Genomic DNA, 12,445 nt, shown 5'->3' with positions numbered 1-12,445 from the left:
AACGCAAACAATTTTCAAGAGAAGGTCATGTGTGATTGTTCATTTATCCAACACGGTTTATTCATAGAAACTGTGTGCCTTATTGAATGCATCACACATGGTGCTTTCTCAATAACCGTTTGCAATAGAGAAACCCAATTAGCAGGATAATTATCTGATTATTAATTATCCATTTATTAATCTAATTGACATATCATATTAAGGACACAATATATTTCATTTTCATAATTGAAATACATCAGAGTACAACATCATATAGCTTCATCACTCATCTACCCCATTACACAACTACACCAACACCAAGTTTCACATGCAACATCTATAACCTTTCGAAATTAGCATCATAGACGGTACACAGACAGATTTATCTCATCCAGAAAACTGCTGAAGCAAAAGGCGAATATTGAGCCTTCATTGATGTTGAAGGTCTTTGTAACTTTAGGCCAGTGCCTGTGGATGATTGACCGTCCATCCTTTGTCCTCTTTAGGAACACTTCAATATTGAACCGTGGGTGTTGTATGAATACCTTCCTCGCCTTATGACCATATAGGTGGTTTGAGAGGTAATCATCAGTGAACTGCGTTGGAAAGGCCTAAAAACAAGGATGTGCATAAATATCCTCTCTATATTGGAAATGGGGCAAAGGAATAAAAAAGGCAAGGTATAATAGTTAGTACCATCCTATAGTGAACCGATGTCTTCCTCATTGTGTAGACAAAAATCTTGTTGTTTTCTTTCACTAATTTCTTTATCCTAACAATCTTTCTGAGTTTCTTGACCTGACTGATATTCATGGATAACTCATTTCCCCATATGCAAAAATGGTCGAACAGTGGGTCAAAACCTCTAACAGCAGGACCTACATGTGCAAGACCAAATTGTTAAAAACCTAAATATTAGAATGGTTCCTGCAATTGCACAAGAATGTGCTATTAGACAACGGACCATGCACATGCTAACCTCAATTGTAAACCTCAGTGCTTCCCATTGTTTCCCTACAACACATATAAGGTAGTTAGTTATCAGGTTAAGTAAGGGTTCAAATGTTATTAGTAAAATATGTTGATGAAAAATAAACACATTGCAGATTCATCAGATTAATTCAAGCCACATGGAAAATGATGCAGAGCATCCCACGTTCATCCCCATGTACACTCCGACTACTCTCCAAACCCCAAGAGGACATATGACGAGACCTCGTGTAACATCCCAAATTTTCAATTTGGAATGTTATACATAGATCATTCTTGCATATCATATTTTATTGCATTTCGTCTCGCGATCCTCGAAATCCTAAGCAACTCAAGGACCCTCGGAGAGAGTTGGGGATTTCCCCGGTATTCAAATTTGATTTTATCAAATTTTGAAACGATGATTTTGGTTTTAATTATTTTTCTCTCCGAAAATATTTCATATTAAAATATATGAGAGGAGACAATATGACTTCTCCAAAATAAATGAAATATTGGAGGAAAAATATTAAAATCAATATTTGTTTTTATTTGGATTTTATTGCGATTTTGTTTACATTAGAAAATTTGCACATTTTCAAAATTGCATTTTAGGGCCAAGAAAATGTTCATCTCGTTCTAAAATTTTCATTTAGACGGTGAAAATTTGTTTTGGCATTTTTAAATTTTTATTTTATTTTCTAGGATTTTTCTTAGTTTCGGCGGAATTATTTTAAAAAAAGTTTCCGAACCAAGCTGGGCCGAAGCCCAGCCGGCCCGTTCCGCCGCCGTCTCCCTCGCGCGCGCCGCCGTGCGTAGCACGGACGCCGAGGGGAGTCCGAGCCGGACTCCTCCCTGGGCGCCCCCTCGCCCAAGCCACGTCGCCCCTCGCCCCCTATAAATGCCGTCGCCACCACCACCGCCGGCAGCCCCGCCGCCCGCAGCCCGCGCCGCCGCCTGCCGCAGCCCACGCCGCCGCCTGCCATCGCCCGCGCCGCTGCCTGCCGCCGCCTGAGCCCCGCTGCCCGCCAGCCCCGCCGGAGCCGCACCCCGCCGGATCCGACGAGGTAGCGCGCCGGCGCCTTCGGTTTTCTTTAGAAAACTGATTTGGTTTTTTTATAAACCCTAACTTGTTTTTTTCCGGTTTTTCTTTTTAGTGGACGTTCGTCCGAACATTCATTTTAACAAACGGCTTTCGCTCATTAGTTACAGATAACGAATGCTCGTTCGTTAGCCTGTTCGTCAAGTTTCTTTTATGGGATTTTTCCGCGGTTATTTCTGAACGCAATTTCTGATCTGATTTTCGTTCTATTTTATCTTTTCGCTCGTTAGTCGGAATCAGGCAATTCAAGTGCCTAGATCTTCGTCTCGAGACCCTCTTTTCGCTTAACCAACTTGCACAAGTTTTTGCTACTCTAAAATTTGACCTAGGTCCAGATTAGTAAACGGATCTTGTTTCTTACGCCGATTGAGTTTCGTTGCTCCGTTTGATTTGATTCTTTTCGCAAACCAGAGTTCTTAAGTTGAACTTTCTGGTTAGATCTTCTTATTTGAGTTTTACCCGTGCTTCTTATCTTGATTGCTTATGTATGCTATTGTTTGTTTGCAATAGAATTCCCGGAGAGCGAAGCGTGTTATTTGGAGTCTCTAGGTTACACAGATCGTCAGCAAGGCAAGTAACACTTTGATCATACCCCTTTATCACCCAGTTTTTATGCATTAGTTCCAATCCTCAAACATTGCATGGTTAGGATGTCATTAACATGTGGGTTGGGAAGTAGTTGATGAGGTAGAACCTATTACCCTGTTACATTCAAACCCTTGGGAGTTACTCTTACGAATTGCTTATATTGCTATGCTATGCTCGTAGACGAGGATTGGGAGAGTGAAATCCATCACAGATGTGAGATTGTTAATTAATGGTTCAACTTAAGGTGGCAACTTAAATACACATCTTGGTGGATTGAGGCACCTGGAGTACCTAGTGTTGCCTGTATTTTTGGAAATCCCGGAGTACCCGTGTGATCTTCCTATGGACCGCCACCCAGGCTCAAAGGGAAATGGGATTATTCATGCTAGAAACTTCTGTGTGCAGCCACAAGCTAATATGGGCTCTAGCATAGTTGAGTAAGTTACGTGAAGCTCTTGAAGAGGTGGATCAACAGGTAGTGGGATTGTAGGTTTGGTATGGTCTGCCCGGAGTAGAGAGTTAATGTTTTTGAAAGACTATGTCTCGGTCATCCGTTTCTCAAACACCATGTAGTGCGAGAAATCCAGCGGAGGCGATCGAGTCTTGAGGGGAAAAGTGCGCAAACCACTGCAGAGTGTACACACTAATTATGGTTAGCCGTGTCCCCAGTTATGGACAATCTTGAGTATCTAGTACTTGGAGTATCTTAAGTATCTCATCACTCTAAATTAATATTGTTGGGTTGTTAATTAACTTAATTGGGATTGAGTTGGAGGAACCTTCTCAATGATGTTTCAACTACCATGATAGTTAAATTAAAATCTATTCCTTTGTTGTAGGCAAAAATTGGCTTTTCGCAAAAACTGTAACCATAGAGCTTTCCACCAGCCAAATATGCATCTAGTGATAGCATTATTCTGTTCTTGCTCTACTGTGTTATTTTGCCAGCATATTCCATGTGCTGACCCGTTTTCGGGCTGCAACGTATCATGTTGCAGACTTTTTAGACCAGGAGTAAGGTTCGTTAGGTCGTTGCCGTGCAGCTCAGCTATGCCGTTGGAGTTGATGGACTCACTTTATCTTCCAAGCCTTCCGTTGTTATCGTATTAGATGACCTTAAGCCATATTTATTGTAATAAGTTCTCTTTTGAGACATTCGATGTAATAAGTGTGATTGCTACTCTGTTATAAATCCTAGAGTACTGTGTGTGTCAGCATTATCGATCCAGGGATGACACTAAAACACAGAGACTTGACAGTTTGAGGTCGGGTCGCTACAAGATGGTATCAGAGCACACGTTGAGTGCAGGACACGACCACTAAGCTAAAACCATAGATCACTATTCTCTTCTCATTTCCGACTTTTCTCAATTTTCTACTCTTTAGGATGGCGGACGCAAGGAACAAGTTTGCACAACAGGATGAAGAAGCACCTTTTGGACGACACTTGAAGGAAGTCACTAGGTACCTGAACATAGGAATACCAAGCTTCACCTAGACCTACAATGCCACTTTACCAGAAGAGGAGCGATGGATGCTTCAAGTTCAAGTTCTAGGAAGAACCTTCATGCCAGTCACTAAACCCATAGAGTTTTCCTTCGATGCACCAACCTGGAGTCTAGGAAAGAGTATGGCAGCTCACATCACCATGGGACGCATTGGAGAAGTTTATCATAAGGAGCTTAAGGATACTATCTACTAGATCTGTGGGCGCCGATATGAGCAATGGGAGATGATCAGCACCAGGAAGGATAGATCAATTACAGCTTTCATCTAGGAACTAAACCAACACATTCGACGCCATGAGAACCAGATGTGTGCAGGCATGATAGATCTGAAGAAGGCAATGACTAGGATCGCGGAACTGGAGGAAGAACTCAAGGCTACACGTGAAGATTATGAGGAGGAAATCGTCGTACTAGTGGAGAAGAATGACAACCTGATTAAGAAGATCATAATATTCATGGGAGACCCCACACCAGTAGAAGAAGACGAAGAACCCAAGGAGATTCACCTGGAGGACTACATCATCATCGACGACACCGACTCCGACCTTAGCGATGATGACTATGAAGAGGAAGCTGGATCAGATATCACGGACTCTGCAACCGAGGAATATTTTTAGTAGACCACCACATCAGTAGTAGTATTCCACCATGTAAATAGTATAGTCCGAGCACATTTATGATAGTTAGACCGATTGTATGCCTTGCTTGATTGATTGAGTAAAATGTTTGTGTTTGTCTCATGTGCATATGGGTAGTGCTTTCTCATTAGACTTCAATCTATTCTAATCTCTCCCCTCTAAACCCATCAGATGCCTCCGAGACGTGACCCCGGATTCACCTTCCCACCGGAGCTCACTCAGTTGATCCAGCAACAGAATACCCTGATGCAGCTATTAGTTCAGAACCAAGGCAACAACAACAACAACAACAACAATCCACCACCACCACCACCAGTTGACAACTTAGCCCATTTTCAAAGGTTGCGGCCGCCGGTGTTTTCCAGTAGCACCGAGCCTATAGTAGCAGATGATTGGCTCCGAAGGATTGGAAGGGAGTTAACCACTGCAGGATGTACTGATGCTGAGAAGGTGCATTTTGCCGCACATTAGTTGGATGGACCAGCAGCCTCATGGTGGGAGAATTACACTGTCACCTACCCTATAGCCACGGTGACATGAGACTAGTTTCAGCAAGCATTCCGTACAGCCCATGTCTCAACCGGAGCCATGAATTTGAAGAAGCGTGAGTTTCGCAACCTACGCCAGAGGAACCGTACTGTGGCTCAGTACGCGGATGAGATTAACTAGTTATCTCGCTATGCCGCTGGTGATGTGGCCACAGATGCCGCATAGCAGGAGAAGTTCATGGAAGGGCTGAATGATGAGATGAGTATGCAGTTGATGGTGGCAACATTCACCAACTACCAGGAGTTGGTAGATAAGGATCTTATGATTGAAGGGAAGCAGCAGCAGATTGAGAGTCGTAAGAGGAAGTATGGACAAGGGAGGTATAACTCAGGAGCTCAGCAGAAGCCTCGCCTAACCCCGAACTCGGGAGGACTTGTTCATAACCATGGAGGCCACACCCATAATGGAGGATGTAACCATAATCATACTGGCCCGAGGAATGGGAATGGGAATGGAGCAAGCAATAATCAGAACCGACCCAATCCAGCCACACCCACCAAGAGAGACCTAAGCCACGTTACTTGTTTCAAGTGCGGGAAGACTGGACACTATGCCACCGAGTGCCCTGAAGGGAAGAATGGAAACGGAAATGGGAGCGCTGGGAAGAAGCCCAATCCATTCAACAAAGGACAAGTGAACCACGTTAACATGGAGGAGGCTGAAGAGCAGCCAGATGCGGTTATAGGTAAGTTTTTGGTTAAGTCATTTACCGCTCCTGTTCTTTTTGATACTGGTGCATCGCAATCATACATATCAAGGGAATTCGTGGATAAGTTTAAACTACCGACCCAAACCCTTAGTACCCTTCTGTTAGTAAGCTCACCTGGAGGAGAGTATATGGCTAGTCGTTGGTGTGATCAGATACCCTTGACCATTGGCGACCATTTTTTTTCAGCCCGACCTAATTATCTTGGAGTCACAAGGATTGGATGTGATATTAGGAATGGACTGGATGTCAAAGTATGGAGGAAGCATTGACTGTGTTAGTAAGTCAATTTGTCTCACCACCCCGGAGGGAAAAAGGATGAAGTATGTATCCAGGCATGCACCAAGAAGAAGCCAAGTAAATACCCTCACGGGAGTTGTTCAGGAAGAAGTGCTTGTAGTAAAGGATTACCTAGATGTTTTCCCAGAGGAGTTACCAGGCATGCCACCGGACCGAGATATTGAGTTTTTGATAGAGCTATTGCCAGGCACAGGGCCAATATCCAAGAGACCCTATAGGATGCCCGCGAATGATCTGGAGGAGATCAAGAAACAGATCAAGGAGTTATTTGAGAAAGGTTACATTCGACGGAGTTCATCACCATGGGGAGCCCCAGTGCTTTTGGTTGAGAAGAAGGATAAATCCCTAAGAATGGTTGTTGATTATCGAGCCTTGAATGAAGTGACGATTAAGAACAAGTACCCATTGCCGATGATCAATGATCTGTTTGACCAGCTGCAAGGAGCTAAGGTGTTTTCGAAGATTGAACTGCGATCAGGATATCATCAGTTGAAGATACGAGAAAAGGATATACCAAAGACAGCCTTCACCACACGGTACAGGCTATACGAATATATGGTCATGTCATTTGGACTGACTAACCCCTGCCTATTTCATGAGCATGATGAACAAAGTATTCATGGAATATTTGGATTAGTTTGTTGTGGTGTTCATTGATGATATAATGGTATATTCAAAGAACGAAGAGGGAGCATTTGCGTTTAGTTCTCGAGAAACTCAGGGAACATTAGTTGTATGCCAAGTTCAGCAAATGCGAGTTTTGGTTGAAGGAAGTCGGATTCCTTGGACATGTTATATCGGGAGAAGGTATAATAGTATATCCCACCAAGATTCAGTCAGTCACTGAATGGTTGGCACCCACTTCAGTTAGCGAGATCCGCAGTTTTCTTGGACTCGTAGGATACTACCGTAGATTCATTGAGAATTTTTCCAATATCGCGAAGCCCATGACAGAATTATTGAAGAAGGATATCAAGTTTAAATGGATGGAAGATTGTGAGGCAAGTTTCTAGGAGCTGAAGAAACGTTTGACTATAGCCCCAGTGCTGAATATACGTAAGGATTTTAAAGTGTATTGCGACGCCTCTCGCTTAGGACTTGGAAGTGTGCTTATGCAGGATGGAAGAGTTGTTTCATATGCCTCACGACAACTAATACCACACGAGTTAAATTATGCCACGCATGATTTGGAACTAGCAGCTGCAGTGCATGCGTTGAGGACTTGGAGACATTACCTTATTGGAAACCATTGTGATGTGTACACGGAACATAAGAGTTTGAAGTACATTTTCACCCAGAAGGAACTGAACCTTAGGCAGAGAAGATGGTTGGAGCTTATAAAGGATTATGACATGAAGCTTCAGTATCATCCAGGCAAGGCCAATGTCGTAGCCAGCGCTTTGAGCCGGAAGAGCTATGATAATACCCTAATAAGCACGGGATTGCCGAAGGAGTTAGCAGAGGATCTCCAGGAACTTCGATTGAAGATTGTTCCTAGAGGTTTGCTTGCAACAATGGAGGTGCAGTCTACATTGTTGGGAAAAATTTGAGAAGCTCAGAAGGATGACAAAGAGATTGCCGAGATAAAGGAGAAAATGAGCGAAGGAAAGGCCAAAGGTTTTCGTGAGGATGAGCACGACACCCTGTGGTTTGAGTACCGTGTTTATGTGCCCAATAACACAAAGATCAGGAAGTTAATACTTCAGGAGGCTCATGACTCATCATACTCGATACACCCCAGAAACACCAAGTTGTATTTGGATTTGAAAGAAGGTTTCTGGTGGACAGGGATGAAGAAGGATATCGCCGAGTATGTGGCCGTATGTGATGTATGTCAGAGTGTGAAGGAGAGCATCAAAAGCCAGCAGGATTGTTACAGCCTATGCCAATACCCGAATGGAAGTGGGATAAACTTGGCATGGATTTTATCACCGGATTGCCCAGGACCAAATCAGGATATGATTCTACATGGGTAGTAGTTGACCGTTTGACAAAAGTGGCACACTTTATCCCAGTGAAAACAACTTATACCAGTGCCAAGTTGGCCAAGATATATATGACCAGGATCGTATGGAGTTCTGAGGACCATCGTATCAGATAGAGGAACACAGTTTACTTCAATGTTTTGGCATCAGCAGCACCGGACTTTGGGAACGAGATTGGAGTTCAGTACATCATTTCACCTGCAGATGGATGGACAGACCAGGAGAGTCAACTAGATTCTGGAGGACATGTTGAGAGCCTATGCGCTAGATTATGGGTCTAGTTAGGATGACAATTTGCCTTACGCAGAGTTCTCATACAACAATAGTCACCAAGCCAGTTTGAAAATGGGACCGTTTGAAGCCCTGTACGGCCGAAGGTGCAGAACACCGTTGATGTGGGATGAAGTTGGAGACCGACAGTTGTTTGGACCAGACTTGATCAAAGAGTCTGAGGAGAAGGTTAAACTGATTCGGGGTAGACTGAAGATAGCTCAGTCTAGACAGAAGAGTTATGCAGATTCAAAATGCAAGGAGGTAACCTATGAAATTGGAGACAGAGCATATCTGCGAGTATCACCTTTGCGAGTAGTGAAACGTTTTGGAGTTAAGGGAAAGTTAGCCCCGAGATTTGTACGACCGTATCGTGTTTTGGAACGGATGGGAGAAGTTGCCTACAAGTTGGAGTTACCTGAAGGACTGTCAGGAGTTCACAATGTGTTTCACATTTCCCAGTTGAAGAAGTGCCATGCTAAGAGATACCGTACCTTTGGAGGCAATTCAGTTGGACAATGACTTGACTTATGAGGAGAAGCCAGTCAAGATTTTGGAGTTTGCCAGTCGAGTCACCCGCAGCAAGGTTATTAAGTTTTGCAAAAGTTCAGTGGAGCCACCATACCGAGGACGAAGCCACGTGGGAACGAGAGGATGATCTTTGCAAAGACCAACCACACCTATTTTCTAGCCAACCCGAACCTCGAGGGCGAGATTCATCTTAAGGGGGGTAGGTTTGTAACATCCCAAATTTTCAATTTGGAATGTTATACATAGATCATTCTTGCATATCATATTTTATTGCATTTCGTCTCGCGATCCTCGAAATCCTAAGCAACTCAAGGACCCTTGGAGAGAGTTGGGGATTTCCCCGGTTTTCAAATTTGATTTTATCAAATTTTGGAACGAGGATTTTGGTTTTAATTATTTTTCTCTCCGAAAATATTTCATATTAAAATATATGAGAGGAGATAATATGACTTCTCCAAAATAATTGAAATATTGGAGGAAAAATATTAAAATAAATATTTGTTTTTATTTGGATTTTATTGCCATTTGTTTGCATTAGAAAAATTGCACGTTTTCAAAATTGCATTTAAGGGCCAAGAAAATGTTCATCTCGTTCTAAATATTTCATTTAGACGGTGAAAATTTGTTTTGGCATTTTTAGATTTTTATTTTATTTTCTAGGATTTTTCTTAGTTTCAGCGGAATTATTTTAAAAAAAGTTTCCGGACCAAGCTGGGCTGAAGCTCAGCCGGCCTGTTCCGCCGCCGTCTCCCTCGCGCGCGCCGCCTTGCGCAGCACGGACGCCGAGGGGAGTCCGAGCCGGACTCCTCCCCGGGCGCCCCCTCGCCCAAGCCACGCCGCCCCTCGCCCCCTATAAATGCCGCCGCCACCACCCCGCCTCGCCACCACCACCGCCGCAAGCCCCGGGGCCCGCAGCCCGCGCCGCCGCCTGCCGCTGCCCGCGCTGCCGCCTGCCGCCGCCTGAGCCCCGCCGCCCGCCAGCCCCGCCGGAGCCGCAACCCGCCGGATTCGACGAGGTAGTGCGCCGTCGCCGTCAGTTTTTTTAGAAAACCTATTTGTTTTTTAGAAACCGTAACTCGTTTTTTTTCCAGTTTTTCTTAGTAGCGGACGTTCGTCCGGACGTTCGTTTTAACGAACGGTTTTCGCTCGTTAGTTACAGATAACGAATGCTCGTTCGTTAGCCTGTTCGTCAGTTTTCTTTTATCAGATTTTTCCGCGGTTATTTCTGATCGTGATTTCTGATCTGATTTTCGTTCTAGTTTATCTTTTTGCTCGTTAGTCGGAATCAGGTGATTCAAGCGCCTAGATCTTCGTCTCGAGACCCTCCTTCCGCTTAACCAACTTGCACAAGTTTTCGCTACTGTAAAATTTGACCTAGGTCCAGATTAGTAAACGGATCTTGTTTCTTTCGCCGTTTGAGTTTCGTTGCTCCGTTTGATTTGATTCTTTTCGCAAACCGGAGTTCTTAAGTTGAACTTTCTGGTTAGATCTTCTTATTTGAGTTTTACCCGTGCTTCTTAGCTTGATTGCTTATGTATGCTATTGTTTATTTGCGATAGAATTCTCGGAGCGCGAAGCATGTTATTTGGAGTCTCTAGGTTACGCGGATCGTCAGCAAGGCAAGTAACACTTTGATCATACCCCTGTATGACCCAGTTTTCGTGCATTAGTTCCAATCCTCAAACATTGCATGGTTAGGATGTCATTAACATGTGGGTTGGGAAGTAGTTGATGAGGTAGAACCTATTACCCTGTTACATTCAAACCCTTGGGAGTTACTCTTACGAATTGCTTATATTGCTATGCTATGCTCATAGATGAGGTGTCGGAGAGTGAAATCCATGACAGATGTGAGATTGTTAATTAATGGTTCAACTTAAGGTGGCAACTTAAATACACATCTGGGTGGATTGAGGCACCTGGAGTACCCAGTGTTGCCTGTATTTTTGGAAATCCCGGAGTACCCGTGTGATCTTCCTATGGACCGCCACCCAGGCTCAAAGGGAATTGAGATTATTCATGCTAGAAACTTCCGTGTGTAGCCACAAGCTAATATGGGCTCTAGCATAGTTGAGTAAGTTACGTGAAGCTCTTGAAGAGGTGGATCAGCAGGTAGTGGGATTGTAGGTTTGGTATGGTCTGCCCGGAGTAGAGAGTTAATGTTTCTAAAAGACTGTGTCTCGGTCATCCGTTTCTCAAACACCATGTGTGATCGAGTCTTGAGGGGAAAAGTGTGCAAACCTCTGCAAAGTGTACAAACTAATCATGGTTAGCCGTGTCCCCGATTATGGACAATCTTGAGTATGTAGTACTTGGAGTATCTTAAGTATCTCATCACTCTAAATTAATATTGTTGGGTTGTTAATTACCTTAATTGGGATTGAGTTGGAGGAACCTTCTCAATGATGTTTCAACTACCATGATAGTTGAATTAAAATATATTCCTTTGTTGTAGGGAAAAATTGGCTTTTCGCAAAAACTGTAACCATAGAGCTTTCCACCAGCCAAATATGCATGTAGTGATAGCATTATTCTGTTCTTGCTCTACTATGTTATTTTGCCAGGATATTCCATGTGCTGACCCGTTTTCGGGCTGCAACGTATTATGTTGCATACTTTTCAAACGAGGAGTAAGGTTCGTTAGGTCATTGCCGTGCATCTCAGCTATGCCGTTGGAGTTGATGGACTCACTTTATCTTCCAACCCTTCCGTTGTTATCGTATTAGATGGCCTTAAGCCATATTTATTGTAATAAGTTCTCTTTTGAGACATTCGATGTAATAAGTGTGTGATTGCTACTCTGTTATAAATCCTCGATTACTGTGTGTGTCAGCATTACTGATCCAGGGATGACACTGAAACACAGAGACTTGACCGTTTGAGGTCGGGTCACTACACCTTGAATATAGGCCATGGGATGCAAGGTGAACTCGCTCCTCTCCGAACCTTCACTTTCCACATATGAGACATGCCTACTACCTCAAATATATGTGCTATGCATGACCAGGAACAAAGAGGAGGACCATGGACAAGACGGCGAGGACACCAAGCACACGGAACAAGAGGAAGAGCTGCCAGGAAGCATCAGCTCCCGGACATCCGATAGTCACCGGACGTCCGACGTCTGGAGTCCCCAGCAGCCAGATGGAACAGCCGATGAAAGCTACAATGGCCGGACGACTGACCAAGGCCGGACGTCCGACGACCATCAGCCACCGGATGACCGACAACGTCTGGAAATCTGATGATGGCTATCCCGAGCCAAAACATCGGACGTCCAACAAGTACCGGACGACTGGACCCTCGCGATTCACCGG

The sequence above is a fragment of the Triticum urartu genome, chromosome 7, assembly GCF_003073215.2.
Source record: "Triticum urartu cultivar G1812 chromosome 7, Tu2.1, whole genome shotgun sequence".
Lineage (NCBI taxonomy): Eukaryota > Viridiplantae > Streptophyta > Magnoliopsida > Poales > Poaceae > Triticum > Triticum urartu.
This window is presented reverse-complemented; position numbering follows the sequence as displayed.